The sequence below is a fragment of the Chlorocebus sabaeus genome, chromosome 21 (assembly GCF_047675955.1).
Source record: "Chlorocebus sabaeus isolate Y175 chromosome 21, mChlSab1.0.hap1, whole genome shotgun sequence".
Lineage (NCBI taxonomy): Eukaryota > Metazoa > Chordata > Mammalia > Primates > Cercopithecidae > Chlorocebus > Chlorocebus sabaeus.
In genome coordinates this window covers 81,403,156-81,420,893 of record NC_132924.1, presented here as the reverse complement: position 1 = coordinate 81,420,893, position 17,738 = coordinate 81,403,156, and the positions used below count along the sequence as shown (strand labels likewise).

The 17,738-nt window shown below is 37.6% G+C and overlaps 1 protein-coding gene across 49 annotated transcripts in view; it reads left to right on the top strand.

Annotated features, from left to right (window-relative positions):
- NRCAM (neuronal cell adhesion molecule) overlaps nt 1-17,738 on the top strand; it is a 305,485-nt gene that overhangs the window by 123,568 nt on the left and 164,179 nt on the right. For all 49 annotated transcript variants that reach the window (XM_073009252.1, XM_073009268.1, XM_073009263.1 and 46 more), the window contains one exon: nt 17,155-17,232. The gene's annotated coding sequence lies outside the window, so the exon portion shown is untranslated. The remainder of the gene's footprint in view (nt 1-17,154; nt 17,233-17,738) is intronic.

Sequence of the window (17,738 nt, the reverse complement as noted above, 5' to 3'; positions counted from 1 at the left end):
GTGAATGACTTATAAACCTGCTTCTCTTGAAGTTTTTCCAGAGAACCTGAAAGCTTGAAAAGCAATCATTGGAAGTTTAAGCAAAATAAATGATTAAAGATTTGTGGTGGCTCCAACAATGAGGTCCTACTGGACATAATACGTTTTAGAAATACCTTCTATTACTTTGTAAAGGTCTTCTTATCATGAAATATAATCCTAATGTATTATTCACTCTAATGAAAATACCAGCTCACTATTCATTATTTATTTGTGTACTTAGGTACCAATAGCATCTGGCTTAGAAGAAGAATAATAAGCAACGTGTTAAAATTCTTACAGCTTGGACGGGTGAATACTCATGACGGTGGGTCCTAGAGAAGCCCAAGAGAGGAATGAAATTCAGAGATAAATATGTAGGGAGAAAGAAACTAAGAAAAATAGTTATAATATTTATTTTTACTGAGATCTGAGATCTTAAATTAACTGAATCAAATAGAATTTCTAGGCTTCCATGAAAGAAAAATCAGAAATGACTGTTGTGAGTCATTGGACAGTGGGTTCTACCATCTATGTGATGTAGCTTCTGAGACTGAAATAAAGAAGGCAGTCTCAGCAGTTATTGTGTCTTGTCAAAAGGAATAAAAACCCAGATGGCCACTCTAAAATGTTATTTTGAGTTAGTACAAGATTTAAAAAGAAAGAAGAAACTATGTAACACCTTTATAATTTCCCCCTCATAGGTGAAAATATGGCAGTTACTTTCTTGAAACAGGATTGCCAAATCATAACCTATTGTGTATTTTGCTAAATCATTTTGAGCAAGCAAACAGATTTTTCTTGCTTCTAAATGGATACGAAGAAATGTTTAACCCCCATTGTATTGCCACAAAGCCAGGCTGATCACCCTGGGAGGCCTGGGAGGTCTGAGCAGCTTTGGATTGGCTGTCAGGAGCAGGACTTTAACATTTTACTGCACATGGGCCAGCCACAGCAGGGTTCAATTGCCAGTGCTTTTATCTGCAGAAATGTGCTGGGATGGGCACTTTGTTTAAAATTTCCCTTTGGTACTGGAAGGAAATGGAAAGCAGTAAGATAACTTCGTTTGTAAGGTAATATCTGTGCTTGTTTATGTACTTTATGGACAGTAATGTTTGACAGTCCTGGGACCGGTTGATTTTTGTTCCTCCTCTCAGGTATTGTTTTAATGATTTGTTTAAAACCGAAGCCCAAATTAGAATTGTATTCCACCTATAACAGCTTGTCTGAAACTTGATATTCTCTGTTCATTGATTTGTTTTTATTTTGTGTGCTGTTGGTTAGTGGAGTTTGTTTCACATAGCTTGTTTAACACTTAAAAGAGGAACTTTGGTGGGGCAACTGACAGATATGGTTGGAATATTTTTAGTAGCAAAATGTGAACATATTGTAAAGAAAAATTAAGTGCTGGTATGTTTGTTTGTCATCAGGGTACATCCACAGGGTGTGCTGAGATGTAATTGTAATGCTTTTGTCATTCTTTCTGTGGATATTTGCTTTTAATAGTCTCACAGACCATTTTCATATTACCTTAAGACAATTTTCTAGTTAGGCCTTATTCTCCCTTATTTTCTGCATGCCTGATGTTTCTGAGGATAGTATAATAATTTTTGTGTGCAAAGTGTAGTTACTCACGTGTCTTTTTTATTAAAAGCAGAATCTATTGTCATTCCCTCTGCACTAACTTGAGAATTTCCCTTAGGTTTTTTTGTATTGATTCTCCTGTATTTCAGTGGTCAAGAGGATGAGAAAAGCTGGATGAAGGGCACATTTTTAAAAAATATTATAATTGGATGTGTTAGCTTTAGCTCTTGAAACATCTTCAAAGACCATCTGTAAGATTATATTCCATGCTTCTCAGTTCTTTGAACCTCATGAAATGAAACATGGTGTGATTATACCTAATGCAACCAAGCTAATATCTTGAAACCAAAGTTTTGCATCTTTAGAAATACCCCTGAAAATACTTATTACCTGACTTTTATTACAGCTGGACATGAAGCAAGTGCATTAAAGACACTCTGCTGTTTTCCTAGGGCAGTTTTTCTATTTCTGTTCAGGTTTTTGATGAACAATAACAAAATCTGATGAAAGTCACCAGAAAAATAACTTATGTTTGTATATAGTGCTTTATAGTTTGCACTATTCAGTTTGATCCTCTTAACCATCCTCTGCAAAGAGAGCAGGTCTTATTAGCCACATTTTAAAGATGAGATAAATGAGATTTAGAGACACTATACTGAGTAGCGTGCCTCAAGCTACCCAGCTAGGAATAGGCAGAGCTGAATTCCCACCCAGGCATTCGGACCAGTGTCCTTTCCAAAATGCTGTGTTGGCTCCATGTGCTGGATGTTTGCTTTAAAGATCAGACTGTTTGGACTAAGCCTCTTAATAGGAAGACTCTGGCAACAGCTGGTGTTAGGTAGATTAAAAATAAAATCAAAGACTGTTTGGTTGGAAAGTGGAATAATCAAGGGAGTGAGGGAGAAGGGAGAAAGATACCAAAATAACCAAGAGTTGTTTAAAGAAGTGCAGGATAAGGGCAGCATGATACATGGGTTTCATGATTGCCTCTTTTCTCTCCTTGAAAAAGGTTTTTATCCATCAGGGCTGCTTTCTCTTGTCCCTGGTCTCTTTGAGAAATTTGCTATGCATCATCACCACAGGCCACTGTGAATTATGAGTGGGAATCTAGGGCACTTTCCCCAAACTTAATATCTACGGTTCATGTCCAGAAAATAAAGGATCAAATCTGTAAACCTTCCCTTTATAATATATATGGCCTAGGTCTCATGTTTACTTACACAATATTGAGAATAATATGTTTCTGCTATTGAGTTACATTCACTTGCCTTGTCTTCCTTCTTTTCATTCTGAATTTTCTTGCTCTTCAAATGACTATGCTTTTTAGTTGTTTAATTCTACTACTTTGTCAACCCAGTTCTCTGACTTTCCTGATTATACTCTGATTTTCATGATTTCTTTCCATTTTTCTCAGGAAATCTTACTAGAGATACTGTACTGTGTAATACTTAGGCTTACCCTGAAATTCAAGTGAAAATTGAAATGCTTTTCAAGCCCTGGCCCCAGCTGAAATACTTACTGCCATGCCATTGATATAAATAAGGTTGTAAGAAATACTCTTTTACTTGGTTCCTTCCTCAGTATTCAAATGTCTTCATAAGTGGTACCAGTATACCACACAAACCGGTTCTGTTAATTCTGTTACATATGATTTTTTGAAGCAAAACATAGAATTAGATGTATCTTTTTATATTAACTTTGTCTTATTGAATACAAAATATGTGTATGTATACATTTTTACACATACCTGTGATTATTTTTAAATTAACATTTATTAGTTTTTCTGTTGAAGATTACAAAATAATTTAAAATAATCAGATACTCAGCACTAAGATACATCATTCTGAGTGAGGATAAAATATTCTAAAGATTTAAAGATTGACTAGTACAGAAAGCCATAAAATTGTATGTAAATATCTCCCCCTCAAATTATTTTTCCCAAGGTAAATGCTCTTACTCATCTTTTGTGTATCTTACCAGAGATATGTTCTATTCATCTAGTGGCCAAAATTGATTTTTCAAATATAGAATTTCAAGTTAACACTATTATCTGATCACTTTGTGGAATTAATTCACTAATTCAACAAATACTAATGCTCTGTTTTAGGCATTGTTCTAGGCACTGGGGATATAGCATGGACAAAAGAAACAAAAATCCCTGTCTCATAAATCCTACATTCTGGCACATTAGATTAAAAAAAAAAAGATGAATCAATAAGACACGTAGTAAGTTAGATAGTGGTAAGTGTTAAGGCGAAAAATAAAGCAGATAGTGGAATTGGGGTATCTAATGTAGGTTACTTTTTTGGACAAGGCAGCCAAAGAAGTCTCCATAGAGATGACACACAAAAAAAGCCCTGAAAATGAGGGGGAAAGCAATGTAGATACTGGGAACAACTGAAGCAACAGATTAGAACTCCAAGATCCAGGAAGAAAAAAAATATTTTATAAATGTCAAAAGGTAGGTTTTTTCTAATGAGTTGCCCAAGATGAAGGAAAGAGAAAGAATTCATTTAAAGTAATAATCCCTTAATAAGAGTCATACACCACTTCATTTATAGAATGAAGTTCTCATTCTTAAATATTCTGCAAATAAGATGACCCAGGTCGAGTGAGAGTACTTCCACCTACCTAGAGAAGATGCCATGGCAATCCAAGAACTTCCTGCTTACACATTTTTTCTTCTCCATTGGTTCTGAAGTTGCCAAGAATTTTTTTTTCTAGGTTAGTTGAAAAGACCAATGTATTTTCCTTCTTTTCCTACAAGAGCCATTTCCAGAATCTTCCCTTTGAGTAGTAGCCCTTGCCACCAACTTTCTAGAGAACAAGAAATAATGCTTAAATGCAGCCACCTCCTTTCTATTTGGTAAAGGGAGAGTCCATTCCTATTGTTTTTAAGTAATCAGGGCCTCAAGGGTTAGGTTTGACTGGTAAATGGTGTCTGATTACACTGGCTATAGCTAAAGCTTAAAAAAAAAAAGTACAGTACTAAATATTACACAAACAGGAGTTAAAAGTCAGTGAGCATTTCTTTGGTTAATATGGACATAACGGCATATGAAAGCAGGTTGATAATTTGCTTCAAAAATGGTTTTGTGCACTGCTATTGGGACTTAATTATCTCGAAATACAAACAGATTTGTAGATGTTATTGAAAGTGGAAGCTGTTGACCTCATCCCATTCTTCTAAACCTAATCCTGCTCCTCCTCACCCCCAGCCCTGGTCTGGACAGGGAGGCTTCCACTTGGCCTTCATCCATTCTGTGATGCGGAGCCTGTTGAAGAAAAGCAGGTGTCTTTACAGAGAACTTCAATAGAATTCTGTCAAGTCATTTGTGGTTTTGGAGCATAGTTTACTTGATGATTTGACTACACCCAAATTTGGCCTGTTTTGAACCTTTTTAAAAATTATCTGATATGAGGACAAGCATTATTATTGACAGGGAGGAATCAGGAAAGAAAGGCTTTAAAGGAAAAAAGTTTCTTTAGGGAATGAAGTAACTCAAGTAAGAAACCACAGTTAGAGAAGAAGGGTTTGTTTAATAATTGAAAGCTGTGAAACTCTACCCATGTGGCACCCCACAGGATCATGCTACTAACCTCTGCTCTGGACTATTGTAACAGACTTTTATGTGGTCTTCCTGTCTCAATCTCACTCCCCTTCAGCCTATTCTCAACACAGCCTATTCCACCCTTCAAAACGGAAGTCAGGTCATGTCACTCCCCTGCTCAGGACTCCCCCAGGGCTTCCCATTTCACTCAGTGGAAGCCAGAGGTCTTGCCCTAGATCATGTGGTGCCCCTTTACATCTCTTACTTCATCTCCCACTGTTCTCCTGTTTACTGCTCCTCTCACCCACCTGGCCACCTTGCTGTTCTAAGACAGGCAAAGAGATTCCAACCTCAGGGCCTTTGGATTTGCCCAGAACTTTCACCTTGCCTGCAAAGCCCTTTCCCAGTGACTCTCACGCTTACAGCCCTCAAATCTCTTTCGAATTACACCTTCCAAGAAGGTTTTTCCCTGACCATTGTACTTAAAATTGAAGCCCCTCTTTATCTTTGCACTCTATTTTCTCACCATACTTTATTTTTTACAACCTAAAACACAATATTTGTTTACTTATTTTAATTACTATTTATCTTCACCCACTAGAATATAAGCTATTGAGTGCAGGGATTTGTGCCTGTATTATTTACTACTATCTCCAGCACCTAGGCCAGTGCCTGGTACATAGTAAGAACTCAGAAACTGTTTGACAAATAAGTGAATAACTTGTGCAAATTTAAGTGAGAAAAAGAATTTGCTTTCTCTAAGAGTAATAAAAGTCTGGGTATTGCACAATAAAGATAAAATTCTTAAAATGAAAGAGATTTGGTGTATACACAGCCTATATCCACTTATAGGCATGTTTCCTGGGTGTGCTGGATAGCTGATTCTGAAGGATAGGCCTTGGATGCCTTCAATGTCATGCCTAAATGCGAATGATGCTGAGAATTGCAAGGGAGAATAATGAAAAAATGTGGAAATGGAATGGTGGAAATAGAAATTGGTTGCTTTGCTTCCAAAGTAATGATTTTCAAAGCAGAAGAATTGCATAAGAAATACATTAACAAAAACAGTGTCTCTGAAAATGCAAACTTCATTCACATTCTGATCTGTGCCATTTTTCAAGCTCAGTGATCCAAGGTCAGAGGGCGCTTGTATTAGCATAGACCTTGCTTTGTTAATTCACCTCTGACTAAAACCTCTGAATTCCGTATTATGATAGGCCTTCCAATGACAATAAAACCAAGCTCTCATAACACCAGTAACATTTATATAGCACTTAGGCAATTCCTAAATGAATTGTCCCCAGAGACCTTGAGAAATAGGTCAGGATTATTAACCCCATTTTGTACACAGGGAGGAAGTAATTTGCTTAATGTCACTTGGTAAGCTATTTAATTCATAATTTGATTGCTTTATTTATGATAATGGTTTGTTTAATACAGGCTACGTTACATTAAAAATGACCTCTTTAAATGGGCAGCTTTATATTTGAACTTAACTGTAGTTAGCAACCTACAACTGATAATATTCCAGATTTCTTTAAGATCAGTGTTTCATAACCTTAAAATGGGAGACTGATTTAGAGAACCAAGTGGTCGGAGACTCCCAAAGCCATTTTGATATTGATCAACATTAGTCCACTCTCCTCAGATGACACTGCCGAGATATCTATAACGGCAGGCTTAGGTGTGATTGGGAGTCCTCCAAAGCCATAATTTAAATCCTTTTAGAATTCCCTTGCTTTTTTATGCTCATAAAGTTCCATTTGGTTCAAAAAATCAGTGTAACTAAAACAAAATCAGTGTTTGCAGACAACTAAGAACTAGAGACAAAGTCCTCATTAGGCGGTCCTAAGTCCCAACCAATAGGGAACGTGGGATAAACATCACAGAAGCTACATCAGAGTCATATTTGGAACCCACTTTATTTTGTTTCTGTTGTGGTTCATTCCTTTTACTTTCCAGAACACTACTATGAAAAGACTTCAAATTCAGTTCAATGAGCCTGTCAAATATTCAGGAAGTTGTGAGGAAATATAAAAGTGAGGGGACTACTTGTAAGTTCATGTCTGTATCAAGGGAAGACTAGAAAACTAGAACATCTAAAAAGAATGTTGAACCAAAAATGACTTGCCAGCTTTGAAAAAGAAAGAAATGTCTAGTCTTTATCCAACTGTTTGAAAGTTTTTCAAAACTTCTTCCCATTTCATCTTTATAATGAGATTTATTTATTGCCAACAGCAACAAAAAAAGATGCACAGCCAAGTTATAATTCTAATTTTTAAAAAAAGTCTTCCTCGCCTTCCTTTTAAGGAAATGCATTCATTCTCCTTCACTGTTCCTGAATCTGCTTTACTATATTTTTATGCCTGTCTTTACATCTGGTTTATTATTTTTAACACCTGCTAGAATAAGAGCTACAGTTTTGATACCAACAGTCAATTTAATTGGGCATATAAAAGTTTGTTTGAAAGAAGAATTTTGCACATGACATTTTTGAAAAATTTTGTATGCAATTATGTTAAAATTGGTCAGACTGAAGTGTAAATGGATAGAGCAATAAAATTAGGTCTTAAATCAAATCAGATTAAACTTTAAAGTTAAGATCTTTGTGAGCCTCAATCTCAAAAAGTGATAATTGTAGAGGCCTCTTTGCAAGTAGGTCTTAGTTCCCAGGACCTATAAAAAGAAGGGGCCTTTGGTAGGTGATATGGTTTGTATGTTTTGCCCCCTCTAAATCTCATGTTGAAATGAGATCCCCATTGTTGGAGGTGGGGCCCAGTGGGAGATGTTTCAATCATGGGGGTGAATCTCTCATAAATGGCTTGGTGCCCTCTTTGTGATAATGAAATACTGTGAGATCTGGTTGTTTAAAAGAGTCTGAGACCTACCCTACTGTCTCTCACTCACTCTGTCTCCAGGTGATACACTGTTTCCCCTTCTTGTGCCATGATTATAAGCTTTCTGTACAGCCTGCAGACCATGAGCCAAAAATAAACCTCTTTTCTTTACAAACAGTCTCAGGTGTTATTTTAAAGCAACGGAAATGAACTAGTAGGTTATAACACAGTAGGTTATAATAAAACATGGCTGAAGCATCCTTGGGAACGTTCTCTGGCTAAATACACTGAATTCTTAATGTAGTGTAAGCAGATAAATGAACTGACAGATCTTAATTGTATAAATGACAATGTGGTTAAAAGATGAATTATGCAAATTATGTGAGCCAAACCTATACAACTTTTCTAAACTTGAATGATAGTCTAGAGTTGTACTGTGTTGTTCAGGGGACAGATTAGCTCACTATGCAATTAAAAGTTTGATGTTTCCTATCCTTGTCTTCATCCAGAATCTGAAATGCGCAGAAATGCCCGTCATCTACTTATTGAGCATTTACGCCTGCGTAAATTAACATAGTGAACAACCTGATTGTATACAAAGTGTGGAATTTTTCTTATTACCATATATATTTTCTCTTTGCACACAGTATTATGCTGGTCTGAATTTTTTGTCCCATTCAACAGTATATGTTACATTGATAATCATATTTTAAGGGAAGAAATGTTGTATGTGTGTTAGATTCTTTGTTCAAGTTCTTAGATATTAATCAAATACGTACAACAATTAGTTAAATTTCCTTTGTCACTTTATGTGCGCCTAAATAATCATATTTTATGAAGTTTAATATAATTTATGTAATCAGATAGTTTCACTGTTGTTTTGTTTTTTAAAATATTCACTCTTTTTCTTTTTAGACAGTCTTGCTTTGTCTCCCAGGCTGGAGTATAGTGGCATGATCTCGGCTCACTGCAACCTCTGCCTCCTGGTTCAAGTGGTTCTCCTGCCTCAGCCTCCCAAGTAGCTGGGATTACAGGTGCCCACCACCACACCCAGCTAATTTTTGTATTTTTAGTAGAAACAGGGTTTCACCATGTTGCCCAGGCTGGTCTCAAACTCCTGACCTCAGGTGATCCATCCAGCTCAGCCTCCCAAAGTGCTGGGATTACAGGTGTGAGCCACTGTGCCTGGCCTAAAATATTCAGTTTTAAACAGTATTAATCAGGTGTGGGCAACTTAATTTACCAGGCTTATAAAAACAAATTCAGCTTCATTAGTAGATTATATAATAGAACCCTAAGAGACTTTGTTTTGTTTTGTTCTTTTGTTTTGTTTTATTGAGACAGGGTCTAGCTCTGTCCTCCCAGCTGGAGTACAATGGCTCACTGCTGCCTCAACCTGCCAGGCTCAAGCAATCCTTGCCTCAGCTTCCCAAGTAGCTGGGTCCACAGGTGCATGCCACCATGCCCAGATAATTTATTTTTATTTTTATTTTTCATAGAGACAGGATCTCCCTGTGTTGCCCAGGTTGGTCTCGAACTCCTGGACTCAAGTTGTCTTCCTGCCTTAGCCTCCCACAGTGCTCAGATTATAGGCATGAGTTACTGTTCCTGGCTCAAGAGACTATGTTTGATCAATACCAAATAATTAAAAATTGGAGTGCTGTTAATAATTTTTTTTATCTTATGATAAATCTTTAGTATATTAAACACTATCAAAAAGTGTTTTTTATAATTGTATGGGAATTCACTTGTAGTTCTTGCCTTCATTTTCAGTTGGTACTTTTAAAATTGTTAGAGCAGCAAAATAGGTATTATTTCTGATCAAATCATTCTTCTTCCACCCTCAGCCTTCTTAAAATACATCAATGGCTTCCCATTGCTCTTAGGATAAAGGTAGAAAGAACTGCAGGACTGCAAATGGCCAGGCCTCTGCCTGCTTTGTCAACCTCATCAGACCTGTTCCTCTTGTCCCCTGCTTTTCTTCTTCTATTTCTGTGCCCAATTAAATTGTGCATTGGTATCAAAACTGTAGCACATCATTCCTTCCCCAACTCTGTAGGACCTCAGCTCAGTCATCGTTTCCTTAGAAAAGTCTGACCTTGACAAAGCCAGTTTCCATCACCACACACTCTAGGAGCACCACATACCCCTGCCTTAACAACTTTTCAAAATTGGTTTTTTTAGATCCATTTCTGTGATTATTTGTTCAATATCTATCTTCCGCTATTGACCATAAGCTTTATGAGGCCAAGACGAGACTGGGTTTCTAAGGCTTTCACTTCTTTTTCACCATTGTATTTCTGGTGCTCAGCATAGAACTTGGCAAATGATAGGCGGTTAATAAATGTTTCGCGTAATGAGGTGATAAATAAATGCTCTATGAGGGCAGGGATTTTTTTCTATTCTGTTTATTACTGCATCATCAGTGCCTAGAACAGTGCCTGAGCCATGGTAGTTGGTCACTAAATATTTGTTGAATAAATTAATGTTTTCCTAACTTTTCAAGGACACAGAAAGTATTAATGGAGGAGTTTAGGGTGTAAGTTGATTTTTTTCCTACAAATATTATATCTATTAACTTACAGAGTTGGAAGGAAGTTTATAGCCATGCTTTCCTTTTTTATTGTGGTGAAATATACATAGCACAAAATTCGAAATTTTGACAGTTTTTAAGTATACAGGTCAGTAGCATTAAGTACATTCACATTGTTGTGTGACCATTACCATATCCATCTTACAGAATGTTTTCGTCATCCCAGATTGAACCTCAATACCAATTAAACAGTAACTCTTCATGTAGTTGTAGATTTATAGAACATTTTTTATTTGCCTTAGAATCTTTCTCCCCACTTTACATAGAAGTCTGATTTGTAAAATATATAAACATGAACTGCTTTTGCTACCTGAATAGGGTTGGGTGCCTCGACTTCATTTGTTTCATTCTATATCTTGGTGGGTGGCAACATCATATGGAGGCTGTTCCAGGACTAGTATGCCTAAGGGAGACTGGGATTCCCAGGGCCATGCTGAAGTACATCTGCTTCCCCATGAATGAAACCTCCTGTTCTCCATTCAGAACCAGGGGTCATCTTTGTTTCCTCCTTCTCATCACCACCTTCTCTACACACACGTATGCACACATACATACACAGACTCAACAGTCAGTCTCCCGAGACTCTGAACTGCTCAAGCATTGGAATCCTGTGTTACTTATCTAGATTCCAAGTGCTCTTTTGTGTTTGTTGATAGTGTGTTTTCCACCCTGTGGATGAGAAACATTCCTGATATTATTTCGAGAAAGGGAATCTAACAGCCTCACAAAGTTGTGTATTTCATTGTTTAACCATCATTATCCTAGAGACATTATTTCACCCTGTTGATTATTGTGTGGCCTGGGACCATATGTACCAGAACCCCCTGGGTCCGCCTATTAGAAGAGTGAATTTCTGGCCAGGTGCAGTGGCTCACACCTGTAATCCCACACTTTGGGAGGCCGAGGCGGGCGCATCACGAGGTCAGGAGATTGAGACCATCCTGGCTAGCACAGTGAAACCCCGTCTCTACTAAAAATACAAAAAATTAGCTGGACGTGGTGGCGGGCGCCTATAGTCCCAGCTACTTGGGAGGCCGAGGCAGGAGAATGGCGTGAACCCATGAGGCGGAGCTTGAAGTGAGCCAAGATCGCACCACTGCTCTCCAGCCTGGGCAACAGAGCAAGACTCCATCTCCAGAAAAAAAAAAAGAAAGAAGGAAGGAAGGAAGGAAGGAAGGAAGCAGGGAGGGAGGGAGGGAGAGAGGGAAGGAAGGAAGGAAGGAAGGAAGGAAGGAAGGAAGGAAGGAAGGAAGGAAGGAAGGAAGGAAGGAAAGTGAATTTCCAGGTCTCTCCTAAATCTGCAGAATCAGATTCTCACAAAAATTCTATTTTCAATCTTCCCCCTTTCCTTTTCTTTTACTTTTTTTTTTTTTTTTTTTTTTTTTTTTTTGAGACTGAGTCTCCCTCTGTCACCAGGCTAGAGTGCAATGGCGCCATCTTAGCTCAGTGCACCCTCTGCCTCCTGGGTTCAAGTGATTCTGCTGCCTCAGCCTTCCTAGGAGCTGGGATTACAGGTGCCCGCCACCACATCCAGCTAATTTTTGTTATTCAGTAAAGACAGGCTTCCACCATGTTGGCCAGGCTGGTCTTGAACTCCTGACCTCAAGTGATGCACCTGCCTCACCCTCCCAAAGTGCTGGGATTACAGGCATAAGCCACTATACCTGGCCTCAGTCTTCCCCATTTTCTTAGATATGGTGTTAATTTATAGCTGTCACACAGAGCCTTCTGTATTTGTTTTATGTTCAGTGAACTTGAAAAATAGTTTCTCACTATCTGCCACATAAAATTTTTAGAATCTTCATATATTTATTGACAGTTTAACTAGACTCCTTTAATCTTTTTCTTCCCTAGGTGAAGTCAACACTGTTACTTTAACTGTTTCTATTAAGGAGTTATTTAATACCCTCTAATCAATTTGCTGTACTGCTCTGCAGACACTTATATTTTGAAATTAAATCTCCTTCTTAGATAATAGACGTAGAAGAAGGACCAATGAGGACAAGATTTCATTTAAGGTTTCTATTATGTTCACAACATGCTGACTCTATTAGATAGGGCAGAGCTAGCTATTCTAACAAACCCCCAAACTAGAAACGTCACACAATTAGAGTTCCTCTTAGCTCATGTAACAGTTCACTGTTAGTGATGTAGACCGTGAATGCGGAGGGAAGGATCTCTGCTCTTCACCTAAGCTGACAAAGGCCATGCCGTGCAACTTCTCAGGTTTCACTGGCATTGACATACAGCCAGAAATGGAGAGAAGAGATAGGAGGGGTGGAAAAGACGTATTTTCTTTTTAAACATCTGAACAAAGAAGTGACACATATTAGCTCTCTTACACCTTACAGTCACACCTAGACACAAGGAGAGCTGGAAATGTAGACCCTGGACAGGAACTTCTTCCCCACAGCCACCTTACATGACAGAGAGGGCATGACTCTTTGTTAGACAGCTAGCTGTGGCTGCACATTGAACTTCTAGGTTTCCTTTCTTTTTTTTTTTTTTTTAAGATGGAGTCTTGGTCTGTCACCCAGGCTGTGCAGTGGTGTGATCTTGGCTCACTGCATGCTCCATCTCCTGGGTTCACACCATTCTCCTGCCTCAACCTCCTGAGTAGCTGGGACTACAGGTGCCTGCCACCATGCCTAGCTAATTTTTTTGGTTTTTTTTTTTTTTTTTTTTTTTTTTAGTAGAGACAGAGTTTCACCATGTTAGTCAGGATGGTCTCAATCTCCTGACCTCGTGATCCGCCTGCCTTGGCCTTCCAAAGTGCTGGGATTACAGGGTGAGCCACCGCACCTGGCCTGAACTTCTAGGTTTCTATTTGTACTTTTATGAAACCATGAAGTATACCAAGCACTAATGTCTCAGTCTGTTTTGTGCAACAGAGTGCTATAGACTAGGTAATTTATAAAGAAAATAAATGCATTTAGCTCATGGTTCTGGAGGCAGAGAAGTCCAAGGTCAAGAGGCCTGCATCTTGTGAGGACTTTCTTGCTGCATTATCCCACAGCAGAAGACAGAAGGATGAGAAAGGGCAAGAGAGCGTGTACATGAAAGCAAGAGGAAGAGGGGAACAGAACTCACTTTTATAACAAGTCCACTCTTGTGAGAACAAACCTGCTCCCACAATATTGACGTGAATCCATGCATGAGGACAAAGCCCCTCATGACCTAATCACCTCTTAAAGATCCCACCTCTGAATGTTGTTGCATTGGTGATTAAGTTTCCTACATAGGAACTTTGTGAAGCACATTCAGACCATAGCAACTATGTACCATGGACGGCTACATTCATGTACATGACAACATGATTTCCAGCGCACTGACAGTAAGGTGGTATATATCCAACGTGTCCTCTATCAATGTAATTTGCTCATTACTAGATGTTTGCATCGGTCTACAAAGTAGCAAATGATAGTGTCACTTGAGGCAGTCAGATGCTTCTGTGAGTGATCAGTCTTCAGTCTTCAAGGACCAATGTGTTAATTTCTCTGAAAGGTAAAGCATGATCCACATCGGTTCACCTGCGACTTTCTTGCTAGAATGGATCCCTTCTTGCTCCCACCCTAACTTCCACGAGATGTGTAACATGGGGTCAGTCCCAAGTCCCAACGAGTTTAGTCTTGCAGGAGTAGGCTGAGCTTGGTGCTAAACTTGGGGCCAGAAGTCGGGGCCCTGTGTTCCCAGGAGCCCAGCCAACTAGGTTGTGGTAGAGGGAGGGCCCTCTGGGTGCCATCTGGTGGAGCTATAGTTGGAGAATGTGCTTTATCTCAGACCATACTCTCTTTTTTGGAGTGTATTTTGTTTCATAGGCTGCTGTAATGGGAGAACTGGGTTTCAAGATGATTTGGGCTTCTGGCCATGTCAAGCTGAATTAGCGGCTGGATGACAGGCATACCCTAGAGAAACCAAAGATAAATGCCAGTTTTAACAAGGTTTTTTTTTTAATCCATTTTTCTCTGGTTAAATGTGAATGGAACCCAAATTCAGTCCAAGGATCGTGTCAAAGACAGGAAATTAAGAAAAAAAAAGAGTTTGGGATTAATATGATTTTACTACTACTAAAATTTCTGTTAAGACTAAAGATTAAATATAAATTTATAATTTACTGTCATTTTATAGTGATAAAAGGCAGAACAGTTTTGCATGTTGCACAAATACATACTTGTGCAAATACATAAATATATTATTGCATATAAAGTTTTCAGAATTGATGTTCTGAAAACTATTTCTCAACTGTATTTGTTTTGAAGAATGTAAACAGGACAGAATTGACTGGAGTTGGGGGGAGCGGTCAAAGGCTTGATATCTTAATGTAATCTAACCTTTACTGTATTGTTAAGGAGGCCAGTTTTTAGAAATCAGCCTCACAAGAACCAGAGTAAACATCTCTAATACCTTTAGAGTTGACCTAAAAAGTATAAGCCAAATGAGATTTTACAAGTTTTTGCCTGCTGATACTTTTTACCTAATACTGCTTGTAATAGCAGACTTTCAGTTGTATTGAATGTTATGAATTCTCATTTTAAAACCAAACAACTCTCTTTCCACCAAAAAAGTTCTGCAAAAAATGTATCCCAATCCATAGAAATTTACTGTGAAACAGGAAGTTTATTATTTTATTTTTCTGTACGTGGCTAAGTCAAGTATTCACTTTTCAGAATTATTTGAATTTTTAGTGCTGTATGTTATTGAATTACTATTATTGTAATTGGTTTGTTATGTGTACTGTGGCCTTTGAGTTTCTTACATTTTTCACGTAGATGTTATCTGTCTTTTCTGAAGTCTACTTTAAAAATGCATCAAATCTTATCTTGACCTTTTGACTTAGGACTGGTTTTATTTAATAGGGTAAGTTGATTGCATTTTGGTTAAAAAATTAAATTGTTACCTGGTTATTGGAAAATTAGTCCTGAGCAATGATGTATTACCCTATTCTCTCGATCTAAATGGGTTTTGGGGTAATGAAAGGCCATTGACAACATTTGTCAAAATAAGAGTAATGAATGTAACAAAAAGTCATTTCCTAGAAATTTTGGCATAATTGCTGATGTGGTAATATAATTAATACAGTCTTTTGGTGGTCTTCCCAAAGGCTTCAGGGTTTACATCACCACAAGGAGGTTAAAAATGTAGCAGTGCCCTATCAATAGTACATATAAGCAAGGATGAAATAGTTTTTCCACATGATGCCATGGAACCATATTATGCAGAATTACACATCTGTGCTTTTTAGAGCACTTTGCCCTGAATTGGATTATGCTGAGAACTATTAAAACTTAGGAATCCATCAGCATGTGGACTGAGATCCGTCATGGTAGGAAGCATGAAATATTTGTATTTTATTTTGTTTCTTGTTTAGATTTATCCAGTGAATTGGCAGATGTGTATTAAGTGCTCAATATAAGTTTGCTGAATTGAGTTGTTATTGTAGATATATCTTAAAATTCTTATAGATGCTCTCCTACACAACTCTAGGGGGTTTTTTAAAAAGTGAAAACTGAATATTACTATAAAATTGGTTCCAATTCTAAGGAAAAATTACAAACCTCCACAATATGAATATTTTGTCCTGATAAATTATCATTGCTTCACATCCAATGAAAATCTATTAAGTGTGGTTTTACATGTAATTAACATTTTTCGCAACTTAATGCAGGAAATATTTTATAACATATATATGGGCAAAACCAGCTGAGATTATTAAGCATCTTTTATTTTATTAACAGAATAATTTTGCAATTCATAGTTGTCCTAATATTTGAGTGCAGTCCAGAGTTCCTCAATTGACACTTGTTTCTCTTCTCTGAGGGGTTTTTCAGAGGTTGATAGTATGACTTCTGTTCCCAGAAATCCAAAGTTCAAAAAGACACAAATCCTCCCTTAGAAACCTTGGGTGTCACTGAATTGGTTGTTTAAAAAATGAAACTTAATGTGCTCAGCTGTGATTGTTCTACTCCCCATTCCTCCTCTCTTTCTCTGGCTAATTCTCAGCTGGACTATTTGCAAAGGGAACATTGAGGCTGATGGGAGGAGAGTTGGAGACTGCAGAACTTGGGAGCTGTCCACTGCTGAGCCTTTGTCACAGCCCAGGTGGAACTTGCTCCTCAGATCTTGGCTGTTCCCAGCTTCTATTTATGACCCTTGTTGAAGACCTGAGGCCTTTCCAACATAACTTAAAAAGTTCCTATGCTACCAAATAAAAAAATTTAAATAATAATAATAAACCCATAGCAAAGAAGTATTTTATCCACACTGTATAGATACATTACAAAAGCCTCTTTATTCCTCTAAACTGAAAAGAGGAATCAGACGTGACTCTGTAGGCTGGAATCCTTTAATGGGATGTCCACCAGAGTTCTGGTCACTTCTCCGCTGTCACTTTTGATCGAAGCCAGCAGAGATATGTGTTGGCAAATCTAGTCATGATTTGTCTTCCTTGCAGGGCTCTCTCTTTAATTGTGTTTCCCATCAGAGAGTCAGTTGGAGTTAATATATTGACAGTCTGCTGTGATTGATGACAATCAATGTCTTGTTAACATTTCCCCCACTTTTTAACCCACAGAGCAATGCTAAGAAGACTTTTGGTTTAAAGAATTAAAAGGAAGAACAACTTCTTCAGATAAGAAGAGCTTCTTCAAAGGTAAGAGTTTGTCTTCTTAAAACATTTGAATTCATAGTTAAAGATGAGAATTATAATATTAAATAATGTGATTATATAATATTATTGCCATAGTTAATACTTTTCAATCCGGAGCATATGATAAAAGACAGAGAGTAGAAACACAGATGCAAAAACATTAATCATACCAGTGTCAAAGAAGATAGATCAAATACATAGGGAAGAAAACCAGCCCTCGTGTCCTTTCATAGTAATAAGATTTTTGTTTAACTAAATCATGAATCATAAAGCCCAGAAAATAGAGAGCAGAGGAAAAGCACTGCTGGTAAAAATGTTTCTAAAAGGACTAAAGATTAAAAATTATAGGGAATCATTTACAAGAAAATAATTTTCTTTTTGATTCAATCATATATCAAAAGTCTCCTGAGGGTATACCATCCATTAATGATTTTTCTTGTCTCACAATGGAGTCCAAATAATAAAAATATCTCTCTTGAAAGTTTAAATGTTACTTTGAAATGTGATTT